Consider the following 12,700-nt stretch of genomic DNA (forward strand, 5'->3'; position numbering starts at 1 on the left):
TGTGTTTCTGGCTCTGTACAGCAAGCCCAAGAGCAACAGGCAGCCACGGCTGGGGTGCCGGCAGCCCTGGGACCCCACGGCAGTGTCCCCATTTTCTGTGGCTCAGGACAAGCACCACAAGCTGTACCCGACCCGCCAGACACTTTCTGAGGCATCTGCAGAGATGTGAGCCATCTCTCAGCTGTGTCAGCTCCACAGAGCTGCAACAGAGAAGAAAAAAAGGCACATTTGGGGCCAGCAGGTGCCAGAGGAGGAACAAACCCGCTGGTACAAAGACCTTCCTTTGCTGAGGGAGGTGTGCTTTGGATGGCAGCACAGGATGCCAGCCTGCTGCACCCCCTGGGCTGCCACAGCTCTACCTTGTTCTCCTGAGAGCTCAGCAGCCTGGATGTCTGAGCTGATCCCGCCTGTAAATCACATCAAAGCCTGCGGCTGAGCTCAGGGCAGCCCGAGACACTCGGGGCTCTGAGGAGGCTGCCCTGCAGACAGCCTGCCGCCCCTCTGCTCCCGGGGGAAGGCTGCAGACAGCCAGCAGCCTGCAGCCCTTCCCCGCCAGCACAGCCCGTCCTTGGGGGAACAGGGTACAGAAGTCAGCCAGCACCCCCTGCTCCACCCTGCCCCGAACCAAGAGGTGGGGGAACCCTTTCACCTCCTGCTGGCAGCTGGAGGGTGGAGAAGAGCCCCGCTCCCGGCTCTGAGAAGCACGCTGAGCTACCAAGGAGCTGCCAGAGCCCAAAAAGCAGGGACAGAGCTGACAGCGATGGCAGAACGCAGGGAGCTGCCCCTTTGCAGAGTTAAAACCTCCTTCCTGGTCTCCAGCTGGGGCTGTAACACTTCTGATGCACGCAGCAGGCAAAGCTAAAGAACACCACCCTAAAAACCCCACGAGCAAACAGACCCCAGGCCCCTTGTCCAGAGCACTGCAGACAGTGCCACTTTGAACCACAACCCGAATTTCGCAGTTTGCCTCCAAAAATTACCGAGGCAGGGGAACACAAATCCAGGTTAAGAGGGAGGGAGGGAGGGAAACGACCACGGTCTGTGCAGTTTAACAGCAAGCAGAGACGTGGAAACCTGGCATGTGGGTTGCAAACGCACTCTGAGCACTGCTTGTGCAGTGTGGCCTGCACCATGCCCGGCAGGAGAGCAGAGAAAAGGAAAAGAAAACCTAAAGCCAATGGACTCGGACACCAGCAACAATACCTGCTCCAGCAGCCGTCCCAGGAGACATCCCCGCGGCGCAGGTCGGCGTGTCGCTGGGAGATGAGTTACACAGCGCTAGCTACTCAGATATCCTCCTGGTTGCCAGGGGGAGAGAAATCAAAGAACAAAACTGGTAACAGCGCGGAGAAAAGGGAAAGCATGCGTTTAAAAGCCTCGCTGGCTCCTCGCCAGGGTGCTCAGCACCTTCCAGGACGCGTCTCGGAGCAATTAGTCTGGGTGCAGGCACCGAGTTTCGGTGCACGCTGCTCGTCTCTGCGCTGCAGATGTCGGCTCCGCTCCAGCAGAACACTTAAGCACACACTTGAACTTCAACTACAGGCCCAGGCCGTCAGGAGGGACAGCGTTCCCGTGCTGAAGTGTGAACAGCACTGAAAAATGCAGCCTCAAAAATGAGGAACTAAATTCACGTGAGCAGCTGGGTGACCACATGCCACACGTGTGGGACAGGAGCTGTCCCAGGGCTCCCGTCCCACAATAGTGCTGGCCTCCCCACTTGCACCCCCAGCTGCTCCTGAGGCCAAAGGAGCACTGGAAATAATTCTCACTACATCCATCCCCTAAGGGGTCCCACCTCTGCCCAGCTTTCTTCCCTCCACCCGCACAAGCTGCTCAAGCAAGATGTGCCCTGTGGCCGGAGCCACCGTGAGCCCCGCGCCCTGGGGATGTGCAGATGCTCCAGCAGTGCTGGGACACAGCTCCTGCTCGGTTCCTCTCCCACCACCCCGCTCAGCCCCAAACCTGCGGTCCCTGCAAGGGAAACAACCTCACCTGGAAGGTTTCTGACCAGTAACACCAGCAAATCACTAACATTTGCCTCTGGTATTATTATTATTACATATCGTGGATATAATCACCTACCGCTTTGAGGTTCAGCAGCAGTTTTGCAAATTAGGTAGGCTGTAAAACAGAACACAAAGACACTTCTTTTGAAATTAATAAAAGCCAAACAAACTGGGAAGCTTATTGAGGAAGCGATAACTTCCTCTGTACCTGAACTCTCCAAGACGGGCTGCTGGGCAGGTCAGCCACGCTTGTGGCCCAGGAGATCTAACTTAGTCACAGAGACCTTAAAACCCACAAGCCTGTGAATTACTCCCAGTACCTGCCACAGGACACTCAAAAACTATTTGTGGCTTTCCTTTCACCAGTTCTGTCTAACAATAAACCCCCATTCCTCTGCTTCCTGCTTTTGGAACCGAGGCCCAGCACATTTCCCCGGGCAGTTCCCATTTCCATGCTATCTGCACCTGCCCTGACCCACCTCCAGACGCTGCCCGGTCCCCTGGGGTGGGACAGCAGGAGAGGTCGGGGTGAAATGGTCTCGGTGAGATGGCTCTGCACAGGTCGCTGAGAGAAGCCCCAAATTCTCATTTCTGACTTCTGGTTCCTTTATTTGCCTCTGTACCCTTCCTCTAACTGGACACGCCGTTGGAGTAGGTCTAATGCCAGCGTCATTTGTTACGCCCCCATATCACTTTGCTTGCTGATGTATAATCCACTGCCAGGTTTATCTAAAGCCATTTGTCATTGTTCCCCCGGGTTCTCAGGTATCCTATCCACTTGTTGGAACACGTGCACGTTTCTGAACAAGCAGGTTTCAAGTCAACCTCTTCAATAGCCTTGTAATGGAAAAAGGCAGTTACAAATACAAGTTGAGAACAGCAGAGTTTATTTGCACAGCAATCTGCAGAGCGGTTCAGGGGCCAGCTCCCATCCAAACAAGCTTTCAGGTGCTGCTGGTGGCACAGGGGAATAGGCTCAGACTTGTACTTACAATGGGGACTCGCTCAAGTGCCCTGAGAACAAAGCCTGAGAAGTCTGACTGGAGGCATGAGCTCACGCTGCCTGGCTGGGAAACCAAGACCCGAATTCGAGCACTGCTACAAAACTCGGGCTCAGTTCCTGGGATGCACCTTGCTTGGCAGAGAGCTCTTTCAGCTTCTGTCTCACAAACCGTCCCATCACGTTCTTTCCCATGGCCTTGATGTAATTGTATTATCTTTTCTCCCACAATCACTCTTTTTTTAGATAACTTTATAAAAATATCAAAGGGAGGGGTGGAAATTTTAAGCTCATCGCTACCCCTGCCATTCTGGAAGCACCCACAAGGAGAAGCACTTCATTCTCAAGTGAGTAAGGCGTGAGTCAGCTGATGAATAAGCACATCAGCTCTCCAAGTCTCACTCAATTCATGACCAAATAAAATCGTTTCATTACCTAAATCACTTGTCCACCTCGTATGGTAATGCCGCAGCACTCTGAGGTCCTGCAGGGGCTCCCATTTCCGAGCAGGTAATTGCTGCTGATCTCGTCACGCTGCAGCAGGCAGCGCACTGCCAGGAAACCCTGCGCCGGGGAGTCAAGGAAAGCCAGGTCGTGAGCTCGCATTTTAAAGAGCTCTGAAAGTCCACTCCTGAGACACCTCCAACCTCAGCTAACGCCTGGGTTAAACGTGCACAGGCTGCTGGTATCAGCCCCTCGTTCAGCTCAGCACCCTGCAGCCCCAGCCCCAGCCCCTGGAGGCAGTGGGGCTCGGTGCGGGAAGGTGCTGAGGCTGCAGCCAGACTCTTCCAACAACCCTGTTGTTCTTGCACAGCTCTTATACAAAGCTGCAAAAGCATCGAGTTAAAATAGTGCCTGAACATCCCGCCAGTCCTGAGGAAACTCAGCACCTCCCAAAATTAATGTCACATCCTCACCAACACCCTGTGGGATTCATCACAGGCAGGGAAACAGAGCACTGGGGCACAGGTGCTGTGGAGATGTGAGCTTAAGATCAGAAGTGGGCCTAGCTCTCTCCCCAAAGGCCCTGGCACGGCTGGGCCACCACCAGGGAGTAAGCAAAGTGTGCAAAATGTGCCCCAACAGCCCGGGTGACCCATGCTGGCAGAAATTACTGGGCTGTCGGATCCGTTTCACAGTCCAGCCTTTCTACAGGGCTGCTCATTGCTCCATGTTCAATTAGCGCAGCACAAAAACCTTCAAAAAGTGGAATAACTTCACAGAAATAATTGAAATTGGTCTGTCAAACTAAAGGCCATGACCAAGGGCTTGGCACCACGCGGCTGCAGCTCTGCTGCCATTGAGGGACACACAAAATTCAGGTTCTGTGAAGCTTTCAGCAGACACCCGGATGAACGCAGCAGGGTTTTCACAGAACCGGCCAGCTCTGCCTTTAGACATAAAGGAATAGAAAAGAAGAGAGATTTCTCACAAGGGAGAGAGCTCACGGTTTGCCTGTGCCAGGCTAATGATGTTAGTGGCCCTCAGCCCCACCGGCTGTCCTCCGCAGAGCCGAGGCTGCTTCTCCTTCATCATTCCCTTTGGCACAGAGGAAACCTCGCAACAAGCTGGTGCTAAATCCAGCGGCATCCACCGTGAGGTCTGCCTGCTCCTGGCTGGGACAACCTCTCTGCCTGCCTGTCCCCCTCCGAGCCACTCTCCCGAGCACGGAGGAGGCAGCGAGACCTCGCCAGCAGCGCTCAGTGGCTGCCAGAGGGCTGCAGGCTGCCTCACCGCCTCTGTGCTGCCAGCACCTAGCTCTGGCTGTGCAGGCAAGCAGCCCAAAGGCAGCCAGATCCGCTCAACAGGCCAGCGGCTGCACCTGGGCAGAGGGAGGTAGGGAGAAAGGAGCTTACTTTTATCAGGACACCTCAATCCCTTTCCCTGGGAGCGCACTGCGGAGGTCCAAGGGCAGCCTCACCCCTGCAGTGCTCCCTCGGCTGCCTGCACCCGGCCGGGCCGCTGCCAGGGCCACCCTCACGCACAGCTGCTGCTCCTGCCTGGTGCTGAGCTCCGAGGGGACCAGGGAGAGGACATAATCTGTAGGAAACCACCCAGAACCAGCCTGGTTCTTGTGCCACACTGCCTTCAGGCCCCGTTACTACAAACATCTGCACCTTCGCTTGCAGTGCCTGGCTTCCCCGTGCTGCTGTTGCATTTTTCAGCAAGTCAAAGCCAGGCACAGCACTTGTGGCCTGCCCATGGGACACAAGTGACCGGTGAACCATTTACACTCTGTCCTTGCTCCTCTTTCCTGCTTCTCCACCACAGAGCTGCTAATTCCTGCTCTCCCCTCGCTATACCTCGACCTTTACACGTGAGGGCTTCAAGTCAGGCTGTCACCGACTCTGTCTTGGTACAGCACCGGTGCAGTGGGACTTGCCCTGCCATCCCTGTGATAGGAACCACAAATGGAACACAAAATCCTGCTTGCACAGGGTCTGGTTCAGAGCTGTGTGGAAAGCTGCCTCTCTTCAGCAGCACGCGGAGCAGAGCCATAACCAGCACGAGCAGAAGAGAGCAATTTGCACAGCTATTTGGGGAACACAACTGTGCAAAAGCACAACTCTCCAGCCAAGTGTCTTCGCAGCTTCCACCAGCCCAAAAAAGCACACACACGTGTACGTGTGCATCAATAGAGTGGCTCTGGCACAGGATGCACCCCAGTGCCATGGTGATGGCTGCTCCTGCAAAGCTGTAACAGAAGGGACAGAGCCAGAGCTTCTTCTTGTCCCTTTTAATGATGAGAGCCAGCAGCCCCTCCTGGCCTGAGGCTGGGTGGTTGAGGTGCACCTGGGAGGAGCGAGCCACCGGGGGACTCAAAGGCAGAAGGCTCCTGCCCACCATGCACAGGACATTGAAGGAGAAAATCAAACCCAAGCGCAGCCACAGCAAACCAGCTGAAGAGAACCAAGCCGAAGGCACCCCGACGCAGCTCCCAGCAGTTGCAGGGCTGATGGAGCCCCTCCAGTGCTGCTGGCTCTGGGAGGCTGCAGGGAAGCCTTGTGGTGGACAGGCAGATGGCCCCCACGGGGAAAGGGCTCCCCAGGAACCTTACTGACAGGTAAACGCCGGGTGGGAATGGCAACCTGACAGAGACAGCAGGCTGCTCTCCTCGCTGGGTGTCAATCACACGTTCCCCCAAACCCCCAAATTAGAATTAAATACAGCACTGCCGCCTCTGCACCAAAAATTATTCAGTCCGTAAAAAGCATTTTCCTACGTCTCCCTCTCTCATGACTCGCCGCAGGCCCCCTCATTCCTCTCCCCCCCAGAGGAGTGGTTGGGTTATGGAAACGTTCTGATGGCAGCAGTCTGCAAAGTTGTTTGCAGGGTGATTGAACGACCCCCTCGGCTGGATGCTGCAGGAAGGGGCCCACCTCAGGCTGTTAGAGCAACGGGAGGGGAAGGGGACTCTTCCCAACGCCACCGAGCACAGCACCAGCTCAGGTGCCTCATGAAACTGCTCAGAGCTGAGGAGGTTTCCCCGGCACACGCTGGGAACTGGGCAGGAGGGAGATGGTGCTGAAGCACCTCCTGCAATATCTAACGATGGCTCCAGGAGGACGTGGAGCTGGCTGCGTGGCACGCCCTGCGAGCCCATGGATTCAGAGCCATCTCTGAGGAGGAGGCAGGTCACTCACCTCCTTTTTTCCTGCTCTGCGCTTTTCCACTCCGCTCTGGAGGAGGAATCGGCGCTGGAGAGACAGGGAGCTGGAGCACTGCCAGCAGCCTGCCGCCTGGCAGTCACGTTGTACTCCTGACTGGCACCACCTCACCACACAGACGCGCTGATCTCTCCCCACAGCAAGGCCAGCAGTCCCACGGCCGGAGCTTGGCGGGCTGAGCATCACCAAGCATCTCGCTGTCCTGCCCCCGTGCAGATCTCACTCCCCTGCAGCCGGGGCCGCGCTGTCACATCCCACCTCTCAGAGCCCCCAGCTCCCAGATCCCACCGGCAGCACCTTCACCTGCAGCAAGGTTTAACCGAGACACGTCCTGGCCACACGCCTGGCTGGAGCACTGCTGAGAGCCTCAGAGCTGTGACACCAACCCCAAGGTTTCAAGTGGTTCTTAATCAGCTACAATAATAAATAATACATAGGCTTTCAAGTGTTTGCTCGTTTCTGAACGTCTCCCATAAATACCTGGCCAGCGAGGCACCCTTTGAACAGCGGCGCCGGTAGCGTTTCCCTGCTAACCCTGTGCTATTTACTTAAAATAGAAATTCAGGAGGAGAAACCTGGGTTGAAAGGCAACGGGATCGTTGAAGTATTTTAAGTAGTCAGACCTGCTCTGAACAACAAATACTTAATACAAGTGTTTACTCGTTTCTCCATTTCTCTTTATTTTAAAGAGAAATGTTTTATATCCCGGTTTTAATCCCTTCAGCCAGCCGGGCTGCTGCTGAGCAGCCTTGGTACCAAACACAGCTCGCTGGGCAGGCTTCATCCCGCCAGGGCAGAGGCTCAGTGCTGGGGCACGCAGTCTCATGGAAAGCAGCACCAAGATAAAAGCCTGGCCTCAAAACCCAGCCTGAAGTGGCCTTCACTGAAGTACAAGAGCTTTGTTTTCAATGTAGGTGGGATTTCTAGTGCAGGGTTTTGAAAGCAAGAGTTGTATTTAGAAAATAAATAAGAATCAGTGCAAATCTCACCCAAAAACCACAGCAGAGTTGCCAAGACCGTCGGAATAGCACCGTGCCCTCCAGGGCCTCCAGCACCTGCTGAAGAACAGGCTGGGGATGGTCGGTGCCGTTTGGCTCTTCGGGAGGATTAGAGGAGCTCCAGTCCTTCAGGGGGTGACCGCGCAGGCTGACCGGGCTCCTTTACAGCCCTGAGCCCTGGCCCCCAGCTGAACGCCCCAGCGTAGGGGACGTGCAGCCCTCCTGGGGACACTCCTTGTTGCCCCCAGCCTCGTGCTGGCCTCTGCAGCGCAGCGAGTGCCCTCTTCCTGGGCACACCCAGCAGCACCCACCCTTCCCATCAGGGCCGACCGAGCCTTTAAAGCTCCGCATTTAGAAGGAAGGTGCAAAAAACCTACCTCAATATTCCTGCTGGTACCTAATCCCTTCAACTCTCCCGGAGAGGTGCTTTTCATTTCCAAGGAAAAGTGAGTTAATGTTCTTGCCAGCGCTGTTAATCAGAGCAGCAAAGCCTCTTTTCATCGCGCAGGGCCCAGGTGACTGTTTCCAAGGGATTAGCTGTTACCACTTTTAGTTCAGTAAAGGGTTTATCTCCGCCACGTTCACAGAGGCCGGCTATGAAGACATTCGCCTGCCGAATTCCCACAGGCTGACACCTCTGAGCGGCCGTGGGGCGCAGAGCACAGCCGGGGAAGGCATGAAATAATTGGTAGGAGCAGGCAGTGCTCCCACCGGGCTGGGGCACCAGAAGGCAGACAGCTCTCGTGGAGGGATGCAGCCACCAGGAGAGATGGGGCAGGCACGGGCAGATTTTCAGAGGCCCTTCCAGGGCACGCAGCAAGCCTCTCAGACATCTGTCTGCTCGTGGCTGCAGCAGCTGCTGGCGGGGATGTCTGGGTGCCAAACCACATGTTCCAGAGACCCTCTGAAAATTGGAGGGGCCGAAACCACTTTTTTGGACTTTTGCCACCAGCTTTAACGTAGAGCACAATAAGACTGCTGAGCAGCGCGAGGCAGGGCAGTGCTAAAAGCAGCACCGCTGCGGCCACCTTGCAGTGAAGACAACCAGTGAACATCCAGGCTCTGCCCAAGCCAGCAGAAAGCAATCACGTTTGAAATCTAAATTTCTGTGCACTATTGTTCCCTCTGGCATTGATCAGGCATTTCAGTTCCTAACTAAATTTCCCTCTCTGCCTGCTCCATCCTCGTGAGCAATGACTCAGGTTTTCGTCTGTGCCAAGAAGAAACGCTGCAGCTTTGGGGCTGCCACCTAAACTTTTCTGCAGACTGAAGGGAAATTCATTTTTTCCTCTTGCTCATCAAGAAAGCAGGCTGGGGTGGGGCTGGAAGGGCTTGTAAAGCCCTGGACACCCAAGGATAAGAAATTCCACTGGAAGCTGCCTCCCCTGCTGCCCCCAGACTCACAGGAGGCTCTGCTGGCATCCTGTACCAGCTGCCCAAGGCTGCACAGGAGTGCCTGCAGCCCCAAGAGCTTTTTGGACAGCAGTGTCAAGTGGCTGAGTGAAGAAGCAGCAGAAAAGGGCTCGAAGGAGAATGCCTGAAGGTCCCGGCGAGCAGGACATCCATCACCAGATGTTTAGCAGAATAACAATGGCAGTTTTCACAAAGAGGGGGGGGTGGAACAAAGGAGAAATGAGACGGACGGGTGCAACCAATTTCCTGGTGTTTGGCATGCTCTAAAATTAGTGCTGTAATGGATCTCATCAGCCAGCATTTAGTTCCCATCCTAAAGACACGAATTCCAATAGGCAAGCTGCAGGGAGAGGAGCGCTTGCTTGGCTGAACAGCCAACCCTTAACACCAGCAGCGATGCAGACACGAATCCAGCAGCCCCACTCCTGCAGCCCCTCGCTGCGGGTTCCCCTACGAGCCAGCTCCATTTGCACACCTGCTTTGCTCGGCCACACTTTGCCCCCACCAGCCCGTGCAGCAGGGCTGCCCCAGAGGCTGGCTGCATTTCTACAACCTCCCAGGACAACCTGGGGAGCACAGATGTTCCTCATCCCGAGGGATCTCACTCCCCGAGGAACAAGCCCGGCTCACCTGGCACCCACCACCCGATGCAGCTCGGGAGCAGGCAGGGCACCAGCACTGCCCGGGTACCTGCAGGAAGGTCCCGAGCGCAGGCAGGAGCGCTGGCGTGACGCACCCACTGACCTTTCAGAGTTTCAGAACAAATCCCCGATGGTGGAGGAGAGCTGGCAGCTTCGCTCGGCTGCAAGGCGTCAGAGATATTTCAGGCAGCCAGATATTCCCATGCAGAAACCTAGAAAAAGTCACCTCCTCGCTCCCCCAGCTGCCTCTCCTTGCATTATTACTGACATGGATGTGACTCACTGGAGCTGGGTTTATATTAAACTCCTGAAACAGATTGTTTGGCTGTTATGTAAATCCAGTAAATGTTAAAATACTAGAATAAATCAGTCAAGCAGCTACTGTAGCCAGCTCTCCAGAGACATCTGAGAGAAAATTTCTTTTTTTAAAACAAGGGAGAGGTGGAAGAAGATGATAAAAAAATCACAGTAGCCTTTCAGGAGAGGCAGAGGCGAGCTGGTGGCTGCAGGCCCCCCGTCGGTGCTGCCACCAGTGCCCTGTTGAGGCTGGGGCTTTGGTAATAGGGAGCTCTAAAATCCAATAAACCCAAAACTGGACATGAAGGTGCCACTTCCCACTCCGCTGTGGGAAGAGGGCTCTGCTTTAGGGCTGCCCCTCTGCTGCAGAGCCAGGGACATCTGCCACAGGAGAGCAGCCCCCTGCTAGCGGTGACGTCCGCGCACAGGAACAGACTCTAAAATTTGCAAACACAAGTATTTCTACCAGAAACCTGATTCTGGGATTTCAGACTAGAGGCCAAGGCGTTAGTCACAAAAATTATCTGGCAAATAATCTGCGATGATAAGCAAAACCAGAGCGTATCACCATCTGCTCACAGAAATCTCCCGAGGCAGAAGCAAGGAACCTCCAAACTGAAGCTTCCCTTTGCGCCTCACTGCTGATAACCGAGCCATCGTGCTCCGAACGCTCCTATCCCTGCACTAGCCTCAAAAAGAAACAGGCAGAGCTTAGGATCCTGAATTTATTTGTAGCTAAAGGCACTTCAGTTGGGCTGCCACTTGAACAGGGCGCATAGTTTGGCCCAGGTACCTGCTTGATTTCAGAGGCTGGCCCAAGGGCTGCATTCCCCACAGGTACCGGGAGCAGAGGGGACCCACGGGTCCCATCGGGAGCCCCCGGTGTTAGCACAACGCCGGGCCCCTCACCTGGCTGAGCACATGCAGAGCACACGCAGAGCACACACAGAGCACGCTCCACTTCTGGCTGCTGCGGGGATGAGAGCACAGAGCGATGCAGTCACAGCACTGAAATGAAGCGGAAGCGATCTCGGAGCTCTGTTTAATTAAATATAGTCTGGGAAAGTCTCTGCTTTTGTTAAACACTACCTCAAAAGCACAGAGCGCTGAGTAATCCGCTAATGGGGAAAAACATACTCTTTAGCTACAAGGTGTTATTATTATAGGCTTAATATCAAAAGGGCTTGTTCGGCTTAGAACACGGGGCTGGAGAAAACGCTCGCAGGCTTGGCAAGACTCAGCGACACGACAGGGCTACGCTACAGACCCACAGGGGCATGGAGGTTCGTGGGGAGAGGGAGGTCATTCATTGCAACAAGCTCCTGTGGCACGAGGCAGCCTGTGACTGGCACTACAGAGTGTGTGAGCTGGGCACGGCTGGATGCATGGGGACAGATCCTCTGCACAGCCCAGAGCAAACCGGGGCATCCGTGGGACAGAGGTGGCAGGCGTGCCCTGTGCTGTCCCAGGCACCCATAGGGACAGCCCCACAGTCGGGTCAGTGAGACCAGCAGCAGGGGATGCCCTCAGCTGGGACCAGAAGTATTACAGGCAGGTGGCTGCACATCCAGGCACAGATGAAGCAAGCCCAGGCTGTCAGTGAAACACTCCCCTGGTGCCCCAAATACCAAGGGCACCTTCACCAGCACCCCACATCCCACACCCAACTCCTACCCTCGCTGCGTAGCCCCAGTTACTGTTTGTTCCCGTCCCCTTCTGCAGGATAGAGGTGATGGCACACAAACCCTTAGGGAAAAGGCTCTGGAGCAGCAGGCTAAGCAGCATCACTGCCCAGCCTGCCCTCGGCAGCACCCCCAGGAGGCTCCGTGCCACAGCAGCACAGCTCCCCCAGCACGCTCAGCACCCCGCGGGCACAGCCAGCCACAAGCAGGCAGCTGGCTCCCACCTGCAGCCCCCAAAGCACTCCCAGTCACACCAGTCCGGGACTGCTGAGAACCCACAGCATGTACGGCTGCTTTGGAGAGCACTCAGTGAAGAAGAATCTCTCACTCGAAGTTGAAAAACAAACCCCTTCCATCTTTTATTTGCTAATTAAACGCATTCATTGTAGTTAGAACTCATTTTTTTGTGCGTAATGTTTTGCCCATCTGGTTGATTAAAAAAAGAGCCCAGGCACCCGGCTTCATTAAGCTAATTGAGTGCATTCAGCTATTGGTTAATATTCTGAAGCACTTCACAATTATTCTCCCCAGTTATTAAATCTCCTCCGAGGGTTTTATTCCCCGTGCTACACTCTTTGTTAGCCAGCACCCAAGTGGAACTGCAGTCACCCAGCCCATGAGCGCACCTGAAGGTCCTGCTGGCTCCCTCAGATCCAGACCCCAGGCAGGATTCCTGCGCCCAGCTGAAGACTGGGGGATTATTTGCATTTTAGGGATTTTTCTTTGCTATATGAACCCTCAGTATGAACTCTGAAAGGGGAAAAATGGTCTCAGGATCTGCAGTCAGGTGCAGGTTGACCCCAGCTGAACTGGTGCAGTGGCACACCAACCAGCCTTGCTGGCAGGAGACACCCTGAGCCACGATTCCTGCACCAGGCTGCGGGCAGGCTACCTGTGCCCTGGACCTCCCTCCCACCCTGCTGCTGTTCCCGAGCTCTCTGCTCCTCTGCAGAGGAGGTGCAGCAACTCTGCAGGTGTCCCCGCAGCCCAGGCCT

At 55.2% G+C, this 12,700-nt stretch overlaps 1 protein-coding gene across 6 annotated transcripts in view; it reads right to left on the reverse strand.

Annotated features, from left to right (window-relative positions):
• Positions 1-12,700, reverse strand: part of CAMKK1 (calcium/calmodulin dependent protein kinase kinase 1) — an 85,944-nt gene that overhangs the window by 60,721 nt on the left and 12,523 nt on the right. The window contains exon 1 of one of the 6 annotated variants that reach the window (XM_068655817.1): positions 9,830-9,975. The exons of 4 other annotated variants lie outside the window; for them this stretch is intronic. The gene's annotated coding sequence lies outside the window, so the exon portion shown is untranslated. Of the gene's footprint in view, positions 1-1,203; positions 1,562-9,829; positions 9,976-12,700 lie in introns of those variants that run through there. One more of the 6 variants, XM_068655815.1, reaches the window with a different exon arrangement.

This window comes from Anas acuta, chromosome 19 (genome assembly GCF_963932015.1).
Source record: "Anas acuta chromosome 19, bAnaAcu1.1, whole genome shotgun sequence".
In the NCBI taxonomy this organism is placed as follows: Eukaryota; Metazoa; Chordata; class Aves; order Anseriformes; family Anatidae; genus Anas; species Anas acuta.